The sequence below is a fragment of the Hibiscus syriacus genome, unplaced genomic scaffold, assembly GCF_006381635.1.
Source record: "Hibiscus syriacus cultivar Baekdansim isolate YM2019G1 unplaced genomic scaffold, ASM638163v2 tig00110174_pilon, whole genome shotgun sequence".
Taxonomy (NCBI): Eukaryota; Viridiplantae; Streptophyta; class Magnoliopsida; order Malvales; family Malvaceae; genus Hibiscus; species Hibiscus syriacus.
In genome coordinates this window covers 174846-190404 of record NW_024062612.1, presented here as the reverse complement: position 1 = coordinate 190404, position 15559 = coordinate 174846, and the positions used below count along the sequence as shown (strand labels likewise).

The following is a 15559-nucleotide window of genomic DNA, read 5'->3' as shown; positions in this document are numbered from 1 at the left end:
GTTTTGATCACTAGGCGATACTTAAGCTTAAGGAAAACTTAAGTTGTCTTAAAATCAAAAGATAAAGAAGTTATGAAAGATTAAAGAGAAGGGGTTTCTAAATGAAATTTGAAAAAGAGTTAATAAAAAACGTTGAGATGGAATTTGACTTGTCATTAATAAGAATAAGAAATTTATGAAGTTAGAAAGGATTTATAACAAAGTCGAAAGTTTAGCAAGATTCTTAATTTTAAGAATTATGATGCGATATGGAAGATAATGATGGTTTATATGGATATAATTTGATGCGAGTAAGGGTAGTTTAGTTTAATGGCATGATAGGGGCTTAAAATGGAAGATTTAGATTAGTATTGATGAATTTTTGGGTTTAAACAATAAATTTTGGGTTAGGGTATCGGTACTGCTTCAACCAGTATTGATACTATAACTAGGGATGTATCGATACCCTATAGGGGGTACCGATACTACCCTAAATAGAAAATGAAATTGAGCTTTTATTTTGGTATAAGAAAGTAAGGATCAAATCATGATATTTAAATGCTGATATGTATATAATATGTATGATTGTGTAGATATCGAACACAAGCAAGTTCTGGAATGACCATCAAGTTAGGATCAATCCAAAGAGATTATAATCATAAAAGTGGATTGGAAGTTAAGTGAGGCTAAGGTGAGTGCATATTATAGATATATTGCAATGAAATAAGAATTGTGATAAGTCTATTTCCTATGTTGGTTTTCATAGTCACATGGTTATGAACATGCATACATGATGACATTATAAATATATGCATAAGTTATATATGTTTTGATGTATTAGATGATATATGATTCATGTGAACTTATTTAAATAATATGTTATATGAGATTAGATTGATGATTATATGCACATGATATGTGACAGAAGACAAGAAATATGTAATCTTCAGAGCAATGATATGAATACATGAATATATAAGCATAATGATAGTGCCCATGTTATGTGATATGAGAGATATAGGTATAGTTGGCATGCCAAGAGTCGAGGGTTACCTATGTTCTTCGGGACATATGGATAGTTACCTATATTCTTTGGGACCTATGGACTGGTCCTTCGAGACATTGATTGAGCTTTGGTGACAGCATAATTGTGCACAAACTCAATGTACTCACATACCTTAAGTTCTCAGTAATGTACATGGGCTTATAACAGGTATCAAAAGTGTTGGTATTATTATATGTTATCATGTTATTATTCTTTACACTGAAGTACATGTGACATGATTGAATTAATAGATTGTATGTTCATATTTATAAGAAATGTATCATTATTATATTTTTATATCTCACTAAGTCTATGACTTAGCGTGTAAGCGATTTACACGTAGGTACTGAGAAGAAGGAGGATCAAAGCTAAGTTCAACATAACAACATATCTCTACTCGAAGATCAGATCATAAGTAAAATTACACATTATGTATTTTGTTGTAATAAATAGGTTGGCATGTAAACAAAGTCGTTAAGTATGTATGCTCTGATCGAGTTTGATAAGGTTTTGAACATATTTTATGTAAATTATTCAGTAATATTTAGTAAGAGTTTAAAGTATTCAATATTTTGTATAAATAAATGTTTTGAAATGTTAATGTGACACTTCAGATTCGTATCCGGTCGGATACGGGTTGGGGTGTTACGCTTTCATTTTTCTTGGGGCTCCAAATCAAGAAAAGAAAAGATGTCATCTTCATCAATCAAGCAAAATACGTCAAGGATATCTTAAGAAGTTTGGATTGGAAAATGTCAAACCCCAAGCCACTCCAATGAGCTCATCTACAAAGCTTGACAAAGATGAAGGAGGAGAAATATGTAGATGTTAAATTATATAGGTCTATGATTAGCTTTTTGCTTTATCTAACCGCAAGTAGACCATACATTATGTTTAGTGTTTTCTTATGTGCTAGATTTCAATCATGCCCTAAGGAATCACATCTACAAGCCATTAAGAGAATCTTTAGATACCTTAAGGACACTTCTAGTTTAGGACTTTGGTATCTTAGAGACTCTAGCTTTCAAAGAAATATGCAAAATATGCGATTATGGAGGATGCAAAATAGATAGGAAAAACACCTCTGGTACTTGTCAATTCCTAGGAAATATGCTAATTTCTTGGTTTTCAAAGAAACAAAATAGTGTAGCATTATCTACCACTGAAGCGGAATACATTTCAGTCGGTAGCTGTTGCACACAAGTTTTATGGATGAAACAACAACTTTTAGACTATGGAATTGAAGTTGGTACCATTCCTAAAGTGTGACAATACTAGTGCTATTTGTCTCACTAAAAATCCCATCCAACACTCTGGAACTAAGCACATTGAAATTTGACATCATTTCACTAGATATCATGTCACAAAAGGAGATATAGTTCTAGAATTTGTTGATACTTTGCATCAAATAGCTGATATTTTTATAAAACCTTTAGAAAAAGAAAGATTTTGGACACTTATGAGAGAATTATGTTTAACTGACCTACCTTAACTTAGTGTTTAAAAAGATTTTAGCACTTTTAATTAGCAAGTGAAAAATGTTTATAAAAATGACATTTTTGATTGCATTCTATGCTAATAGTTAGGGGGAGTGTATGATCTTTGATGAAAATTAATAATATCTTCAAATAAAATTTAAAGGTAGATTTGATTGATTGAACATAGTTAATTTTCAAAATATGTGTTGTCAATACCACTAGAGCTAATTAATTTAGCATTCTAAGTGTTTAAAGACATATTTTGACATTTTTGTGTACAAGTATCGATACCTCCTTGCTATGTATCGATACACCTTGAATATGTACTGATATATTCCTTGAATATGTATCGATACCCCTATGGGTACCGATACCCCCGGTAAGGTTTAGGCTTAAAATCCCTAAATTTTTCATTTAGCCAAAAACCCCAAAATATACTCTTGATCACCGTTCGTTCCTCTCTCTCATCCAACTCTCCATTTGCTCAAAATCAATGAAATCAAGTCGGAATTAACTTGATTTTCAACATCTAATCCTGCTAGCATCATAAAATTTGTGCAATCAACAAAAAAATCTACTCAAATCCAAAATTTTCAAGGTAACTTTTGAAAAATACTATTTTATTGATTTTTGAACATATAACTAGTTTTAGTTAGTTCTAGTTCAAAAAAGATATCGGGCATTGCTTATGTCTTGATTGTAAACTAGATTCTACAACTAATTTCATCAAAAACACAAAATTTCAAAAATTTTATTAATTTTCGAAATAAAAAATTTGTTTTGTTTTAAATTGTTGTTTTTGATTTAATTATGTTGTTTTGAAAACTATATGATTTTCAAATTTAATTTTTCAAAGATTTTTCAAAATTGCCCATTAGGATTAGTTATAGAGAACCTTGAAATATTGAGGAATCATATTGTTTTGAGATTGATATTGTTGCATACATTTGTTTTTAAATTGCAGGTGTATTTGTCTCATTCTGATTTAAAATCATGTCTAAACGCCCTAGGTCATCGTCTAGTCAGTCAAACCAACCTCCAAACTGACCTTTATTCCACCTCTAAATCCAAACCCAAATAATCCCAAAATGAGTATCTGAAATTCTTGTTTTAACGAACCTGGTCGTTGGGAAAATCTCTACACTAGGTTTGTTGACCTATTTGAGTCTTATAATATTCGGGAAGAACGTATCCCTTTCTATTCAAGCTATGATCGATATGAAATTTAAATATCTTCCTACCCTCCAATCTTGGAAACTGATAAACTTTTTCAGCTTAAACATGTTGTTTATCACCAACTCATTTACAATTTCTATTCCAATGCGGTTTGTGTCCAAAACGAGTCTCAAATTGCCACTTTTAGTATTCAGTCTTATCTCCTAGGCCAATACATTCATATTGACTAATGTCTTTGTTCTAGATAACGACGGTTTAGATAATGAAAGAGAAATTATGGCTACTCCTTATAAAGCCAAGACTAGTGCGAGTACTTTGTCAGATCATCACGAACGTTTTCTTCACTTGATCATCTCTTGGTGGTTTAGACCATCCGGAGGTAGATACTCTACTCTTAGAGCAATTGACCTTTGGTGGATACATTGTATCCAGAATAAAACGAAAATAAACCTGCCACAAACCATTTTTGCTAAACTAGTTGAAACTGTAAACAACGTTCCCTCCAAACATGTATAAATCTTAGTTTACGGTTGTCTTCTTAGTAATTTGTTTATCAAAGCCAAGATTAGGGTTCAACTTGATGTATCCATCCCTCTTAAAAGCCAAATAAATCTCAAAACTTTGCAAAAATTGGGATGGTCTGGGGATAAAGATCAATGGGTTCGATCAACCCAGAAAACTCCAGGTGCAAGCTCTTCACGAGCTGCTCGGCTCCAGCTGATGATCCAGAGCTTGATGAACTTCTACGGGATGTTGACGATCTTGCTAACCTGCCGATGACGAGCCAGGCGAGCAAGATAGTTCGATGCCTCCATACTTTTTCTCATTCATGGAGATATTGGATATGAGGTTTGCATTCATAAAGTCCCACTTAACTGCTATGGGGGCTCAACAATTAGAGAACCAACGGGAGATGCAAGCTAACCGTGAAGCAATGGATTATCGATTCAATGCTATGGACGAAAGACTCAATGCACTTACACTAGATATGGCTGCTATGCGAGCATATTTTCCTCCTCCCGACCCACCGATGGTTGACTAAACCTTTTCTTGCTTATTTTCATAGGTTGAAGTTGAACTTGAAATATTGTTAAACATTTTGAATGTTTGGATGTGTGTGAGAATATTTGTTTTGAATATTTAATGTTTGGATTTTTTTTGTTTGACTTTGGTTGATTTTGAATGATTATTAGTTATTTTCACTTAGATTGAATTTTCATAATTGTTGCATCATTTACATATTAGACATCAAATGACCAATTACCATTACATATTGTTTATGAATATTGTTTATGGACTAATGGCTAACAATTCTCATGGTTTTGATCTTAGCGGCTATAGCTATATCTATATAAATCAATTGACTATTTTCCTTAAAAACTTGTTTAAACGGTTTTCATAGAGTCTTTTTGATTTAACAAAAAGGGGAGAATAAAGTAAGGGGGAGTAATTTTTCAAAATTGATTTCAAAAATGGTTTTCAAAAAGAAAATCTTAAAATTACTAAAATGTTTTGTTATATCAAAAAGGGGGAGATTGTTGAAAATATTTTGATGTTTCGATAATAACAAATAAAGTGTAAATGAATTTTAAGATTTTATATTCGATTTCAAAAATAATATTCGATTAAAATAATTGAATATCCAAATATCACTCCAAGTTTTTAAATGTCAATTTTACTCCTAACTTAAGTGTAAATTTGTGTTTCAATCTTAAAATATTTTTTAAACAATTTTTTCAAAGTATTTCAAACCTTAATCGAGCCAAAAATAATTTAAAGTAGGGTGTTCTGATACACTCTTCGGATGTACCGATGCCCCTGAATTTTGTATGTAATAGGGTACCGATACACACCCGAATGTATCGATACCCCTCATGTTATAATTGGCTCTGAGAAACATCGAATGCAATTAGTGTACCGATACCCCTGGGAGGTACCGATACACTTGGTCAAATAACGGTCAAAATATTTGAATTTTACACTGGTGTACCGATACCCTTTGAAGGTGTACCGATATCCCTACGCTCCCAACATATTTTTTAAATTGTATTCACACCACAAGGGCTCTATTGACTTCACCAATGATCCCCAACGTTCATAATTGATCCAAGGTGTATTTAAAAAAGTTCTGAAGCCATTGATGAAGAATAAGAAATAAGAATTGAGAAAGAATCAAGAGAGAAAGCATCAAACATCAAGTTTGAGCAATTCAAGCCAATTTTCATTCAATATTCATTTTGCTTTCAAGAATATATTTTTTGCTCAATTTATTATCTTTGAGTGTTCTTTCCTTGTTCTAGAATTGTGCAAACATCTTGCCTTGTGCGGTTTTTCTGTAAAGTTTGCAAATTTGTAATTTTCTCTTTGGGAGAGAGTGTTCTCAAGAATTTGGGGTATAATTCTTGAGGGAGTTGTAAGGTTACACTTTGTCTTCAAAAGAAAGACAAAATAGTGAATTTGTGGAAAATTTTAGTGTGGATAGCTAAGGTAGTGGACGTAGACTTTGGTTGAGAAAGTCGAACCACTCTAAATCGATGTGCAAATATTTTCAATTTTCTGTCAAAGCTTCCACCGAATTTTTTATTGTCAATTCACCCCCTCTTGGCTATTTCGTATATGATTAACTCAATAGTATTGATACTTAGTGTTGTGGTTTTCGAGACTGGGTTTGGGTATTGATACCAAAATTTGGTTCGTTGTTTGGAAAAATAGCTTGGTACCGATACTCCTATAGGGAGTATCGATACTCTAACCTGGGTATCGATACTCCCATGAGTACCAATGCCAAAATGGTCTACTGGAATTGAATTTGTGTTTTCGGTATTGATACCACCTCATGGGTATCGAGACCAACCCTGCAGTATTGATACTCCTTGAATGGTTATCGATGCTCACTGTTGATTTTACTCTTTGTTTTCAGAACAATATCGATATTGTTCTTCCAGTACTAATACCCTCGCTCAAAAATGCCCTGTTTGGAACAAAAAATGCAACATTTCCATTCTAAAAAGCCCTACTAAGGGTCCCAACTGTTGTTAAAATCTTATGAATGATTAAGGGTCATAAAAAGTCTATACACATGCTGAAAACACTAATTTCGATCTCTACCATGAAAATGCTACTTAACTTATGCAACCTATCAAACACATTTAAATGATCTACATGTGGTAGAGTTGAATTTAAATTGAGTTACATTAATTTCCTAAGCTGCTGGAAGTGCTCAAGATTCAATCCAAGGTAAGCTTCTCTTTTCCCTTAGCTTGAGAGGTCTCTTCCACTTCTCTCACCCTATGTAAAAACCATGGCCAAAGCTTGACTTCGTGGACTCAAATGGAAGCTCTAAAGATGCTGACTTTGATTCATACCTTCACTAAAATGCACTGGGATTGTTGTTATCAAGTTCCAACCTTTGTTTGGTTCTTGGAGAAAAAGAATGAAGAGATGGAGGAAAAGGAGTAAGACAAGTAATAGTGAGGAAAAAGAGAAGGGAACAAGGTGATATCATCACCATAAAAGATTTCAGCTTTTAAAATCTTGAGTGGGGAAATTGTTCTTTTGATCCTCATGAGTTTGTTCTCAAATTAAAAATACCCATTTTATTACATGTTGGGCCAAACCCAAGCCTAACCCAAAGCTCACTTAGCCCAAGCTCCTCTACTATGCTAATAGATTCATATAAACCCACTTGGGTTAACTTGAGACTACTAACCCGGAATCCAAGGCATTACAATAATAATCTAATTACTAATCTGTGATTAAGAAAATGTGAAAGTGTACATCATCTTTTTACCCTAAAAATATGGATATTGGATTATTACTTTTTGATAATTATAAGGCTTAAATATAAAATAAGTGTTCAAATTATACCGCTTTTCATGAATTAATGTCTAAACTATTTTTTGAATCATCTAGGTGTTTAACGTTACAAACGTTACACTCTAGGTGTCTCGACCGTAACGGTCATTATTAAACCATGTTCAATGACACATGTAAAAATCTTAGAATTTTAAATTTTTTTATTTTTCTTAAAATTATTAAAAAAATATTTCCCCAACCCATGTCCCACCCTCTCTCCCTCTCAAGCTTCCATGGCTTCCCTCCCCTCCCCTTGCTATTGCTCCAAACATTCCATGGTCGGTAGCCATAGTCGGTCAAACGACCGATTATCACGATCGACTAAAGGAATTTAAGGATTTAGTATTTGGGATTTGGGATTTTTGGAATTGGAAATTTTAGGTTTTGAGATGATAGTAAGGGTTGTGATCGATCAGTGGGTGGTCAGCGATGTATGGGTGGCCGGACATAACCGACGGGAGTAAATGGGACTAGAATAAGAGATTTTAAGAGTTTAAGTTTTTTTTTGGTATTTTAGAAACAATTGGGATTTTTTTTTTCAAAAATAAAATATTTTTAATTTTTTTAAGAAAATAAATTTAAAAAATTACTATATTGTTATATGTATCACTTAACGGAATTTTTTTAATAACCGTTAGAACTAAGACACCTAAATTGATCTCATTTGAAACGTTAAACACCTGGATGATTCGAAAAATAATTTAAACACAAATTCGTGAAAGACGACATAGCTTAGACATTTATTTTATATTTAATCCTAATTATAATGTGATAGGAGGGTGGATCCGATGTGAAAACTTAAACCTTCATCATGGGTCATTAAAAGGCTAATCAATTTTATTTTATTTCACTTTTTTTTTTGGAAGTTTAGTTGAAATTTGATTTTGATTGATTGTTGTTACTATAGGATACGATAATTGCTAAGTTGTCGTACTAATATAATAGACCATTATTTGATATTTTATTGGTAAGGAGTATATAATAGTATATAGGAGACCTTTAATTTCAATTCTCGATCGTCCATCATAAATACTTTCGATTTGTAGAATTGATCGCTGTTTCTTACAATCTCAATCTGGATATATTTAAGGAAACTCTTCTATTTATTTATTTTATCTTTCTTCATTCAAAAAATGCAGACAGGATTAAATGTTAATTTAATTTGATTTTAAATTCTTTGTTATACCGAACCAAAATCTATTTCAACAAGTTTCTGTTTTCGAGTCAAATGTTAATTCTGGCTCTCGATCGATCGTAATATAAATCCATAATATAATATATACTTTATAATGATAAGATTAGTTGGAATTAATTAGGGAATATGCAACATGTATAATCGTCATCCTTTATACATATATTAGACGCCATATCTGCAGGCAGGTGAATTCGATGTTTATTATAAAATTAATTATATTTTCTATGTATACCTTTAATGGTGCGGAAGAAAAGACCTAAAAATAACACTTATTCCATTAATCAATGAGATAATTTACTTGTGTTAATATATATTATAATATATATTCAACGCTGGGTGGAGGATCATATTTTTTATTATTATATTTGAATTATATTGTTTGTATTTTGGTACCCTTGGATTTGGTGATCTCAACCCGAAACTAGTCTCCAATAATTTCGTTCAAGACTTGACTGAAAACGTGGCTTCTACGTCTCTCAAGTCAAATATAAAAAATATAAACTTAAATTCAATTCAATTCAATTAATTAACTATTCTATACCATACAATACGTCAAATGTCGCGTACATTTATTGTATAAATTTTGTACTATTTTATAAAATTATTGACTAAATATAAATATCAAATAAGGGAATATTAGGTCATTTTCCTTGAAATTTTAGATCAAACAATTCATGTACCTTTCCTACATTTATGTTTTTAAGCTATTATAAATAATATATAAAAATTTTAATATGAAATCGTCAAATAACCTCAATAATTAACGAGAATGTTATTTATTTTAGAAGTTTTATGTTCAAACATTTATGCCGACAAGTATCTACTTATCAATAACTAAGAATTATTATGAATATATTAATTTGTAATAATCCTAGACTATTAAAAATAAATAATAATAATAATATAATAAATTAATTTATAATTTTCAAATTCTGCACCAATAATTGCATCAACAATAATGATAAACAAACATGCATATAAAAATGACATAACTTTAATTAATCCACTATTACAAGTCTGCAAATCCTCTTAAAACCAGGTTCTTTGTTCTTCAAAAACCAACCATATCAAAAGAAACTTTCTTCCTCTAAATCTATGTGACAGACTCAACTCAACCATGTTTCAAGTGGGAAAAAAAGAAGAAAAAAATCTCACTCCCGTCTAGTCCTTGGTGTTAGGCCCTTTCAGACCAGTGATTGAAGAATAATTCTTAGGCTCTAGAGAGAAGTTAGATGAATCTAATAATAAAAGTAGCTAAATCACATATTATATATATATGTTTGTATATATACACGCACAGCGAAAAGATGTGGAAGTAAGGGAGTTGGTGACTCATGGTTCATGTTTAAAGAACCTGGGAGGAACCATGTCCTGAAGAAGTCCGTAGTCAGGAACCTGGTGTTGGTGGGAGTACTGCTGAAGAGGGCTAACGTTTTGAGCAAACATGGAACCGGTATCGGCTTGGTTATTCATGTGATGATGATGATTAGGCATCTGCATGAGCAATTCGTGTGGGAAGCTTGGCGGTCCCAGTGGCGATGGGGTTAACATGGAAGGCGGGAAGAGCCCAGCTGCGCTTCCTCTCAGTGTCGTCGGAAGTGGGTGGTTGTGTTGGCCTTCGTATGTTGTGATTACGGTCGACGGATCCTGGAACGACCTCTCAACTCTTTTCTTCACCGTACACTTTTGAGTAGTGCACCTGTAGTAGCTTCTGCATTGATTTAAAAAAAATCAGAAATATAACTTTGATAGTGATGAAGAAGCTGCACAATTATGTGTTTGTTTCCCAAGAAAGTCAAGTCATATTCAAATATTGAGAATCAAACAAAGAGGAAATAAAAATTTTAGTAACTTGCAAAAGCAAATACTGAAACCCTCAAGTTGTTGCTTGCAGGTTAAGTTTCATATATTGAGTCTTATTCTTGGTGTGGTCACAAGAAGGGGGCGATGTAATGCAAAGACGAAGGTTTCAGGTATGGTTTTTCAGGGTTTTTTCATTCTATAAAAGATAAAAATATTATTTACAACATCTGTGTTTTGGTTGTAAATTAAGAAAGTGAAAGAACCAAACCTCGGATATGGGCTGTTCTTCACGGCTTTTTGACCATATTTTCTCCATCTATACCCGTCTTCGAGATGATCGACTTCACTTTTAGTCATGAAAGCAAATCGTGGTTCTCTTTGCTTCTTCTCTCCTTTCGTTTTCGCTTTGTTCCTGTTAGATACAATAAACCCATACAATTACACCTACACCCCTGGATTAGTTACCAATATCATGTAAATGAATCGAAAAAATCATAGTTAATTTACCCTTTCTTTGAACTTTCGCCTCCATCTTCCGATCCTTTCGGCTGACCATCTTTCTTACTCTTGTGTGAATCTTCTTCATATCCAGCCTCGCTTGAGGAAGAAGAAATGGAAGAATTAGGAGTTCCCATACTTCACCGGTATGACCAACTAAATCCTCTGCACCAACTTGCTGCTTCGTCGTCCGGCTGCTGCCTTCGACCGAAGAAAACACTTCCGACGATGACGGTGACAGACCAAAAGCTTTTTCAAGTGAACCGTAGTCCATGGAAGTACTGTGTAAACAATCAGTGAAGCTCATGTACGAAGGATCAACGGAGGATGGTGAAACCCTATAGGTGCTATCAGTTTCACCACCAAAACTCTGCTGAGGGTGATCATTGTTGAACGCACTCGCATGGTAGTACAAGTCTCTAAATCCATGATCCGACATGGAGTAATTATGAACTCGAAGCACAAAAAGAGGGAAAAGGAGCTTCAAGCGGCAGGAGGTGAGAGAAAAAACCTAAACTTTGAGAGCCCAAATGCTTTTGGTTTTGGACTTTCAGGGTTTCATATCTCTTTATGTTGTTTGAATTAATATATAATATTCATCAAAAAAAAAGTCAGGATGATAAGATAGGAGGATAGAGAGATAGAAACCACTGTATAGAGAAAGGTTCGACAAATCATCTTCCAATGGGAGGAGCAAAAAGTGGCTTCTAGCATGGAAACATTTCCACCCTTACTCAGCCCTGACCCACACTTCTTACTCGACCTTTTATTTATATGATTAAAAAAACTATTTTATATTATTTTTAGATGGACGCATCACTTCATCAAAAGAAATAGAATAGTCTACAAATTAAATAAGAAAAAAAATAAGGCATTAGATTTTGGGTATTTTTGGACAAAACTAAATACTCTACATCAAAACTTTATAATTGATTAGGATTGGGTTACAGAATATTACAAGAATACCATGGATTCCCTCAAAAAAAATTGATATAAATCTAGAAATATTAAAGTCTCCAATTGGGAAACACTTGATGATCTAAAAGATAAGAGAAAAAGGCAGGAGAGAGGAAAAACTCGCTGGAATGGAGCGTGGAGAGGCGGACAAAAAGTCAGCCAAGAATACCAGTAACGGGTTATAATCAAAGGATGCCTTTTTAGGGGATGATGAAACGAAAACGGTCAAACATTCAAACTTGAGGAAGTATTAATAGTTTTTTTTTTTGGAATATTAGGCATGCACGTGGCATTATTGGCACCGGCATTTGACCGTAGCAAACACCAACATACGGCACGTGGGTGAGACCTTTGCTGCTTCTGCTTATGACTACCCTAACGTCATCCACACGCCCTTTTTGCCTTTGCTTTCTGTTCTGGCCTGTTCCTTACAGTCTCCAACGTTTACAAATACTATGTGAACCTCATACAAATTCCCTTGACCTAATATTATAAATACAAGCATAATTTTATTACAAATCTAAAAAATATTTTTTTATCATTTAACTTATAATCATTCATTAATAATATATATTAATATAAAATATATATTCTTACTTCATGAATATAAATATACTTTGAAATAAATAAAGTAAAAACAATCTTATCACATGTTAGTCTTTAAATTTTTATTATCTATTTTTAAATATTTGACCTTTTTGTCAATTGGATTCAAATGTAATAAAATAGAAACGAAGTCTTTGAAATGATGTCAATTATTTACTCATTTTTATCATATCACAAAAAAATGAAGAAAAAAATCAACTAATTTATCCTTATGAAATGATTACAGTACCTTTTCTTTTTATAATTTTTGAAATAACATCAATATTTTAATTAGAAAAAGACAGCAATATTTGTCTGTAAAGATTAGATTAATTTAACAAAAAATAAAAGTTGAAGGAGTAACATGTGAAAATTAAAGGGCCAAAAATGCCGTTCTGCCAAATTGGCTCCATCCATTCGGCCGCGATGCTGTCCACTGAAATTAGGTAGAGTGGATCAGATCAAATAATAGCTTTGAATTAATGTTGTTTGCCGCATATGAAAGAGGGTGTTAATGAAGGGTTGTTGCCGAGTTTGGCTTTTAAGACCGCCAATCTATGCAAGTGATTGACATATCATATTTATGCATACACAATTGCAGTACCAAGAAATACTACAAGTAGTTCATTGGTAGTCAGTCATCCCATTGATGTTTACTAATGGCTACTTTTTCTTTGATACCTAATTCTCCGCTATTCCACATTCCTCGCAACTACTTCCTCTCCATTTGAATTCCTTTTAGTTTTACTAAATCACGCATTTCGTATTATAATATTCAATTAAATAAATAATACCATTTTTAAAAAACTAAATAAATTATAATTTTTATATCTATTTATTAATTTTGTTTGAATTTAGTATTATGAGTTAATTGGATATCAATTTAATTCAAAATTATTAAAATGGTATTTAACTAAATAAATAATAATTCTTATAGATTTAAAAATAATATTTTGGTTCAAAATGATAAAACTATTGTTACTTTAGTCAAATATTTTTAGGTCTCTTGATTTCAAATTCAAACAAATTAATCCCTCTCAAAAAAAATTTTTTGAATCAAGAAAACATAGAAATATAAGGATCTACAAACTAGGCGCCACTCCTGTGCCGAGCAGTTCCATGAGCATCCGCCGAGAGTTCGTACACAACATCAAGCGGAGGTGTCTGAAATGTATAGATGCCAAAAGGATAAGAGCAGCCTAGTTATATTGGCCGCAAGCCTATTACTTTCACGACAGGCAAACGAAAACTTTAACTCCCATTGTCGACCAACGAAGTTTAGGATGTGTGGAACCACCTCTTATTACGATTCCAAAATCAATTGTGGCCAAAGCGTCCTTACTATTCGTTTCCACAAGAAACGATCCTAAACCCATATTTCATGCAAGAGCTAAATATTAAAAAAATTCCTTTTAACTTCGCATCAAGAACTGAACTTTTGTGATGCCTTTTGCAAAACCCATGATCCAAGCTCCTCCACAGTCCCTCCAAACGTAGCAAGTTCTGTAGCAGCATGACGCGCACCATCTAAGATAACAGAAAGCATGCATTTCATATTGCCTTTCAGATTACAGTTTATATTAGAGAAAATAACTTCAGTGACCGAAAATGTCTTATAATATACGATTTTAATCAACTATTTTTGGATTTGCGAAAATGACCAACAAATTCGCAACGCAAACTCAAATTTTGCAACTCAGTTTCTTGCAATCGCAACGCGATTTCCAAATTCGCAACACGGAATTTCAACTTCGCAACTCGATTTCTGAATTCGCAACGCGAATTTCTTTTTCGCAACACAAGTTTTCTTTTCGCAACAAGATTTTCTAAATTGCAACACGAATTTTAATTTCGCAACAGCTTTTATTTTCCCAACACAAATGTTTTGGGTATATAAACTACGCAGCAGCAGCAACTCATAACTAAATCTCTAAATTGCAACTCATTCCATCTTCATCTATCACTCTCTGGCGACATCCGTTCCTATATCCAACGACATCATTCCCCATCTCTACTTTTTTACATAATTTTATTTCTATATAATTTTTCAATGATTTCTCTCCCAAATTATCAACTATCAACTTAATAAAGTATGTTTTTCTCTAAGTTAGTGATGATATCTAATTTATAGCTCGTTTGTTTAGTAAATTAATTTACAATTTGTAGAATGAAATCATCTAATGTTGATCATGTTTGGATAGATTTGTGTTTTGGAGGGTCATGGGAGAATGTTCATCGTGTTTTACAATATATGCCTTTACCCATGAATCTTCAACTAAAACTGTCATTAAAAAAGTTAACTTATGAAACTCTAATGTTACGTGTTGCAAAGAAATTGAATTTAGAGCCTCTAAGTGGATTTAGAATATCTTATCAGAGAAAAGGTAAATTTTATTTGTTAACCGACAATGAAGATGTTAAACGATTCATTGCTTACATTAGTGTTTCGCAAGAAGATGATGTTACATTGTATGTTGTCGAACCTAGAAGTAGTGAAGTTGGGTCAGTAGCGGGTAGTAATCAACTAAGTTCTTCAACCCCAATTTATGGTGCTCACAATGTACAACGTTGTTATCAACCTCAAAATTTAATGGTTCCACCACAATTTCATCACCAAGAAAATTTGTTTAACCACATGTCCAATACCAAACACAATCTTAAAACCCACAACCTTTCCCTAATCCAAATCCCAATTAACTTTCAGCACCAAATTTCGATTTTCGTATTGACCAGTTAGACGATGATGAGCCAACAGAAAAAATTGTGAGTACTAGTCAATATTCGAAATTTGATCTTGGTCAATACCTGAACTTTGATCTTGGTCAATACTCGGATTTTGATGATGTTTCAAAAGAAGAAACAAACCTTGCGTGTAATGATTTTGATATTGGTCAATACCCGAATTTTGATGATGAAATAACCGCTACCGAGGAAGATGTTGTTGATGATAATGAGGAGGAAGTTATGACTGTGAATGAACATGTTGAA

The 15559-nt window shown here is 32.8% G+C and overlaps 1 pseudogene; it reads right to left on the bottom strand.

Moving 5' to 3' along the window:
- Nucleotides 1-9812: 9812 nt before the first annotated feature.
- Nucleotides 9813-11612, bottom strand: LOC120216860 (annotated as a pseudogene).
- Nucleotides 11613-15559: the final 3947 nt, after the last annotated feature.